We start from the raw sequence: 8,753 nt of genomic DNA, 5'->3' as shown, positions 1-8,753 counted from the left end.
AATAATAATAATAATAATAAAATATTTTTTGTTGATCCTAAGTATATATAATAATAATTCTACAAGTTTTTGTAAAATAAAGTTCAAAACATCTTAGTCTCAGTTCTATGAGAAACTAACTATAATAACAATAACCAATGAAACAAGTCAATATGTTCAAGTTATGATATGGTGGATGAGCTGATGTTTTACAATACTATACATGTAGCTTTTCTCCAACCTACTGTAAAACACCATTACCTTCCATAATGAAATCAAGTATAACAATTTATTAATCTATATATTTAAAATATGTTTTGGTTGTATGAGTAAATAATTTGTGATAAAAATAAACTGGTTAATTTTTACCTACTAATATTTCTACCACTAAAAAGCTCGTCATCCAAATTATCACCACACGTATATATAAATAATAACATAAATATGTGTATGTGACAATAAATGAACCTTACTGTTATGGGTGAAATTCCGAGCCCATATCCTGGATTATATCTTGAATTATATCTTGATTACATAATAATTGTTTACAACCAGGATACTGGACTAGGATATTGGTAACATCCTGATGTTGTATCCTGGAGTTTGCTAATAGTTTGCTTGCAGGTTACGATTGCAAGATAATAACGTTAACTAGGACATGTTCTCCTGAAGACTCGTTCCATACGGTTAGAAGGAAGACGTTGAAACCGCAAGACTAAGTCTACAACGTTCACTAAAGAATATTCCAAGGCAACCCACCATTTTAGGAGAATTTGTTTTTCTTTGTAACTATAAATATGTGGATAACCAGATCGATAGGTCACAACAGCACACTCACTACTCTCTAATTCTTACATTTTCTCTCGCAATTACACACCACTAGCAAGCATTGTAACACTTAGTAACGATCTGAGCATTATCCTGCATTGTATCCTGGTTATTCAAGTAATAAGAAGAACAAGCAGCCGACGATTGTCAGCTCCTGAGGTTTTATGTCGGAGATCTAGATTGATCAAGGGCTCTCCTTGTACATCTCGTGTCAACCTTTACATTTTTGCTCATTGTTTGATTGTTGATATAGCTTGGTATCCTGAGCTATATCCTGAAAACTGTTTTTGCAAATAACCAAATCAGCATATTTTTTACAAACACTGCTAGCACACTACCTCACAAAACTAATTTGATCACTTAATTGCTTTGGTTTTTTGACCGAAACACTTACATCCTAATTAGAATTTACTGTACATATATATATATATATATATATATATATATATATATATATATATATATATATATATATATATATATTGCCCTGCTTGCGGTATGCGCATATAATGTATATATGTGTGGGCGCTCGGGGGGTAAAAGTGAAAGTGCACTAATTTTAACGTTATTTTACTAATTTCGTGAAAATAATGTTAAAAGAGGGGGGTGGTTAATCATGCATCATGTGGTGGCGTTGATAGCCGAAAGACAACGGAGTACATGCACTAATTGGCCTTTGTCTTAATTGCCGAGTGTTATGTGCCTTATGTCCAAGGTTTGATGCAAAACTACCATCGAGCCAGGAGTCTCACTGGAAGCAGCCTCTCTATTCCTACGAGGTTGAGGTAAGGTTGTCTACATCTTACCCTCCTCAGACCCTATCTTAGCTTTGCTATTGGTGGGATTTAATGAGTGTGATGATGATGATGATGATGATGATGATGATGATGATGATTCTTGTAGGAGAGTTTACTATCCAAATATATATACTTTTCTTGTAGGAAACCATTAACATAAATAAAGGTAAATAATTTAATAATGTATTTGTAGGTTTTCATAAACGATTGGGAAGAAGTTAGCATTGTGGGTATTGTCACTGTAGATTGCTTAAGGTACGAATTTTGTGGTCTCTTGCTTTTAGCATAATATTGTTTCTATTCTCATGGTGTATGGGTATTCGGTCCGTCACTCATAGCGTAAAATGTTTACCCGTTTCATAATATCGTAGTTATTGAAAATCGTTATTTGAAATAGTTACATGAGACATCCATCGTCACCGTTCTATGATTTATTGTTACACGTGTCGTATTGAATTATTGCCCATAATATGCATGCTATAGGATTACATTTTTTACTCATTCTTGCATGGTCCCATGAGTTGTATTATTTATTATATATCATTGGCTAGATGTGATATAGCCTTAGTGTATTTTTGCCTTGACTTGAGTGAATCTTTTTATTGACCACAATACCCGAGCATATCCACCTATGGGGACATAGGGCGTCATTATAGACACAGTTGACGTGCACCATTCGTGGTGATGCGAAAGGCCCATTGCGTCTCTATTTTGTATTGTGTGCTAAGTTATTGATGACGTGGTGTGAGGGTTTATGATTTTTATTATATTTTTAAGCACTTTGCACTCTTTTATAAAGCTTTAAATTTATAAAACACGATATAACACTATTACTCTCTACAACACGCTAGGGCAAGTGCATCTATCGTTAGCGTAGTATAGTGATGGTAAGATACTGAGGTCGTCCAAGTACACAAGAGTTTTTAATATCGTCAACGTCTAATCTAACCAAATTTTGAGAAAAGATTTTTTAATAAGTAAAATAAAGAAAGAAACTAAAGAAATAAAAGAAACAAATATACAAGATAGAATCACATTGTTTCGACTGATCTTTTATGTATCCTTTGATGATTTCCGCACTTTTGGTTTTTAAGAGATTATCTTGGTTATAGTGGCATGTCCCTCTTTGGAGGCAATGCTACCCTAGGCCATATTGGTCTGAGTTAGCAGGGATACAGTCCTGCAAGGCTGGAATATTGAAAGATAATTAACTAAGTTATTAACGCAAAATGTGGCATGTCCCTCTTTTGGAGGCAACGCTACCCTCGGCCATATTAGTCTGAGTTAGTAGGGATACAGTACCGCAAGGCTGGTTTAAAGTTTTAATAGTAGTTTATTCATAAGGGATTCAAGTCGTTCTTACTTCCCCTAATTTGATGATATCTGCCTTAAAGGAAGTCCTAATAAGTTTGAATCAAGTCCTGCAGGATCTATACACTGAAGGAGGAAAGAACTTTACCCAACCATCTTTCTAACCCCCTTCTAGGCAGTAAACGTGCTTTATAAAGACCGTAAGGACACGAATGAGTGAATCAACAAAACATGAAGAGATGATAGAACAAATTTCACTTTTAATATAAAAAACTAGTTGTTAAAGTCATTAATACAAACTCAATTAAAAAGTTGACCAAAGATTGGAAATCAAATGTAATACATAAATGATTTTGTCTTCACCAAGTAATGTAAGAGATTAGCCAGGCATTGTAGGATCGGTTTTGACTCCAAAACGATTGCGAAACGAACGTATGACGTGCGGAAACCGTACACGAACGTGACCTAACACACACGACGTAATATAAACGTGATTCTATTAGAAATTTGACAAAAACAAGCACCTTGAATCGCTTTCTCTCTCTAGACTCTCTCTCTAGATCTAGAGCTCTCCAAATCTCAAATGAGCCAAAAGTCTCTAATCTAAACATAAAGGATCTATTTATAGGCCTTGGCTTTTAATGAGACTTCTCATTAGTTACCAAAATGCCACATTGCTTTTTGACTAGATATTACAATATAACTACTCGTTTTCTTCTATTTCTCGCTACGGCTCGGATTGATGAAGGCAATAGACAAATGCACTAACAGACTCCCCATTGGATATTGCCGCAGTCAATCTCGTAGCGTCTTGTCTTTCTCTCTTTCTTTGAGTCTTCTTGAAGCTTTAACACGTTTTCATCAATGTAGAATCTCTCTTGCTTGAACAAAATCCCCGTGGATCTGTCTTCAGCTTCAGCTCCCCCTTTCTGTAGACTCTTCTCTTCATCAGGCTCCCCCTTTCGACAAGCTTCCGTGCTTTTGGGATCGATACCTTGCTTTTCGTATACAAGCTCTTCTAGGATAGTTACATGGCTTCTTGAATCCACGCTTCCTCTTGCGTTGAGCTCGTCTTCAGACTCCCCCTTTGTTAGTTCAGTATGTGTCTATCGCCTTCGTCAATCAAAACCATAGCAGAAACAGAAGAATTCTAGCGTTTTATTATAATATCTAGTTAAAAGGGCAAGGTGGCAATTTTGTAAATAAGGGGAAATCCCTTATAACCTTGTGCCTATAAATAGGGAGCTATAGTGTTAGATTGAGGACTTTTTGCTCATTTGACTTTTAGGAGATCTAAGCTTAGAGAGAGAAAGTCTAGAGAGAGAAAGTTCTCCACGTGATTCTCGGTGCATTATCCTCGTCATATTATTCTATAGAATCACGTTATTAGTACGTTCTCGTGTGTTCGGTCACGTTCGTGTACGGATTCCACACGTCACACGTTCGTTACGCAATCGTTTGGTGTCAAAACCGATCCTACACCCTTAGACTCAGCTGTTGGGATCGTAATCTGGTACAACATCTGCGAATCTCAAACGTTTATAAGAACAAACATTTTGATTATTCAATTATCCAGGAATTGTGACCCTGGCTCTATTCAACTTTCTAAATCAAGATTTTGGCTTTAAGATATAATAGTATGAATATATCTAGAAATATCTTGACTCTCTCCCCCTATCAACAAACTTCAAAGATTTGGCAGTTTTAGTGAATCAAGATCGGAAACTGGCTCTTTTACAGATTTTAACAATATAAGCATCCAAATCCCTCATAGTTAATCATCCAAGTCCAAATTAATGACCTTGGAGATCTCATAAACTGTTTTTGATTTTTATTTTAAAACTACAAGTTTCAAATTAATGAACTTGTTTTATTTTTAGAAACACGATCAGCATACTTAGATTTTGAAACTCAGCATCATAGACATCGGTTGTCGAAAATAAAGCAGAAATCAAAATCTTTTTGTATTTTTCTGAAACATAAAGCAGTAAAGAAATATATACAAACATATTTACAGACAATATTTTTGTTTGAGTTCGTGTCAGAGGATCATATCAGTTTATGACAAATCACTAGTACCGTTGAGCTTTAAACACTTTAAGTTCTAAACAATTCACTAAGATTGTCAGTATACTGATCCACTTAAATTTTCACACAAACTTCAATTGATTCGAGATACGAGATTAGTGTTTTAAGAACTTAAACTTATTCGCGTGTCCCACCTCAGAATATACTCCCGTATCAAAATTCCCTAGATTCAGTCTTATAGGTGAGTATACCAATCTGATATCTGTATCTGGGTTAGTGCGAGACCTTGAGAGCTCAGGTATGAACTTCCGTTCAGTCAAAGAGATGAAGGCTCGACTTTAGGTGTGTTCCCTTTAGAGAATCTTTTCTTCAACTGCAATTGATTCATATCTTTCGATATTTTTCAATTTTTGTGCAGAGGGTGAGCTTTAAAAGCGCATAAAGTATTATACGAGGTCTAGGCCATTGCTTCCGCAAAATCAGAAGACCAGGTATAATACCCCAGATATCAAACAGTATAAAGACCTTGTATCTCAGAATCAGGAAATCTCTCAAACAAGATTTCGAGGGTTACCCATGTATCCGAGAGATATTCCCCACGATATAAGTAAAGTATTGATATTTAGGTTTATATCTCGAAAACAATCTACTAAGCGTGTAAAAACCTACTGGCACATCATCAGTGAGACCGTTTATCACATTAAAACATTCCATTTCTTTAGCGTACTTTGATTGTCTACTGATGTACTATCATTTCCTCTTTTTATACAAAAACTCTTTTTCGAATTTTATCATGTTTTTGGCTTTTTCAAATTTTCAAATGTTTTTGTATTTTCTGAAATATTCTTACTCCCCCTAAAATGCAAAACGATTCAAAGGAAATTTGATAACCCGATACTGATAGCCTCGTCTCGCCATCCATTTTCTGCTTAATGTGTACCAAAATGCATGAAAAGCAGTAAATACCCCCATGATTTACAACATATTGATCTTTTACAGTTTGAAAATCGTTTTTCAATCTTGTGAAATTAATCATGTTTGTTCCACCGTGAGGGTTTCGGCATATTCAAGTAACATATTTTTGAATTTTTGAATTTTTTGACAAATTTAAAAACACACATATTTTTTATTTTTCAAATTTTTGACAAAATAAAAACATATTTTTGGTTTTTAATTTTTCAATTTTTAGGGTTTTTGAAATATTGTTTATTTATGTACAGAAATCAAACAAACTCCCTGTTTAACCAAACCAGGGTTCAGCAGCCTCCTCTTCCCGTTGTGCCAGGCTGCTCCGTTTTCCATTTTCACAATCTTCAGTTTTCTTGAGCACCTGCACATTTACAATTACTCAATTACTTGAACAAATTAGCCCTGGTCTGCTTGACCTTAGGCATTTCAACACAATATATTTCATTCAACTTTGGAAAATCTTTGTCATCTTTCACAAAGACTTTATCAATTTTCACTTCAACTTTTTCGTCATTAACCGAAGCAATTTGTTTCTTAGCACTCCATGTTTGACCTTTTGAAGTACCTCTTTTGTAAAAATGTGACTCATTTTGAACATTTTGATTATGAACAACATTTGATTTCCAAAATTGTTGGGGTTTTGTCATATCGACATTTGTTTTCCAACTTTGTGTTGTTCTTAATCTGAGTGGGTGAGAATTACAGGTCTGTTTTGAATCGAACCTTTTCGGGTTTGATTTCCAAGTTTGATTTGAAGCAAACTTGTTTGTATTATACCTCCAAGTTTGTTTCGAATCAAATCTGGTTGACCTTTGTTTCACATCCTCAGATTTCTGTTTTTGAACATCATCAGGCTTCTTTTTCGTCTCAACATCAACAGGTTTCAGATTTGGACACTTGCATGCAAAATGTCCAGTTTGATCACATTTGAAACATGTTCTCTTGGACACATCTTTAACCTGTTGTTGTTGCTTTTTCTGAGCATAGAACTCTTCATTAGACTGTCGTCTAAATTGGAGTTCTTTCTCTTCTTCGGAACTTGTTCCATGAACAAAATTCATTTTTGCCTGATAATTTGGTGTTTCATTTTTCTTCCAATTTTGTTTCTTTTTATAACCCAACCCAGCCTTCACGTTTTTCTTTTTGAAACCAGGTTTGTTATAAAAAGTTTTGTGACCTTTTCCAACAAACTTTGGAATTTCAGACTTTTCAATCTCAACCATCTTGAAAACTTTGTCAATCTTTTCTAAAATCACATTCTAAATCGGGAATACAATATCTAAGAATAATTTGTCCGATCCAATCATGGTATAAGCCAATCCTTTTGAATCTTCATTCAAATTTTTCTCAAATTTTGAGTTTTTCAGATATTCTTTCATGAAAACTACCTTCATTTTCATCCTGTGATTTAGATTTACCTTTTTCAACCGACTCTTCTTTCAACACACTTTCAACGACCTTACCTACCACCTCTGAATCACTAGAATCATCAGATTTGGAATAGGTTACGTCAATGTTATCTGGCAATTGATCTACCATGTTGAAAGCTTTTTCGACCTTTTCATCATCATAAAAAGCGAACTTTTTCGGTGGAGGGACTTGATGAAACTCAGAACCAATGCCCTTTTTGTTTTTCTCAGAATCATTATCACCCGGTTTTATGTTGAAAATACGTTCAAGTACATATGATGACGCATGATAACTATTTAACTTGTTATTTTCCTGTTCTAAATCAGCAATCTGACACTTAAGTTTAGCAACATCCTCAATATAAGAATTTACAACTTGTTGTTTTATTTCATATTGTCGCTTAAACATATCAGTTGTTTCAGAACAGTATCTTAATCTCGATTGAATAAGTTTCATTTAACTTTTCACATTTTCATATGACTCTTTTGTAACGTGATATGCCACTTTTATTGAATCATATTCTTTTTTCATTTCTTGAAAAGCATTTTCTTTTTTATCACATTCTTCTTTCTTTTTCAAAACTTCATTTTCTTTTTCTAACATTTTACATTTTTCTGAAAGTTTTTCATCATTTTCTTTTAAAACTTTTTCATTTTCTAACATTTCTTTGTATTTATTTTTGAAAACTTCTTCGATTTTGGTGAATTCAAGATCTCTTGTTCTGAACTTTTCGTCTTTTTCAATACAAGCTCTGCACATTTCCATGCATTTCTTGCACTGTTCAACAGTTTCATTTAAGATTTCAGAATCGGAATTTACCTCAGTGATTGGCACCTCGGTGTTTACTTCCTTCTACTTTTGATCAGCAATCTTCTCCTGTTCTTCAACACCAACTTCATCACTAACTTCACCATTGCCAGCAGCTTCCAAAATCTCATCCTTCACTTCAACCGAACTTTCAATCTTCTTCTCAGTTTCTTCAACTTGCTGTTCTTTAATAACAACTTTTTCTTCTACCTTCTCTTCCTCAGCAATCTTCACATTCTCAACTTTAATAGCTTCGACTTTAGCTTCTTCAGCAACTTTCTTCAAATCTTCTACCAAACACTCAACATTCTTCTTCATTCTTTCTTCATCTCTCCTCTTTAAACTTGAAGTCATAACATCTCTAAGACGTTTTTCAAACCTTTTCACATATGTTTCATCTTTAACAACATTTGTATAGTATTCAACGGATCTAGGGATTTCTAAAAGAACATCATCAAAAATTATGTCCTTTTTGGGAACAACAGGTTCACCCTGTCTGTTGACATAGCATTCTTGCTTCTTGTCCCATCGTTTATTGATAACTGCACTCTCATACTCTTCTTGCATATCATCAATTCTGTTTTCAGCAATGTTTCTTTCTCTGTATGTTTTCTCCTTTAGAAT

Source organism: Helianthus annuus, chromosome 10 (assembly GCF_002127325.2).
Source record: "Helianthus annuus cultivar XRQ/B chromosome 10, HanXRQr2.0-SUNRISE, whole genome shotgun sequence".
Taxonomy (NCBI): domain Eukaryota; kingdom Viridiplantae; phylum Streptophyta; class Magnoliopsida; order Asterales; family Asteraceae; genus Helianthus; species Helianthus annuus.
The sequence above is the reverse complement of the archived record's forward strand: the minus strand, read 5'-3'. Positions refer to the sequence as shown.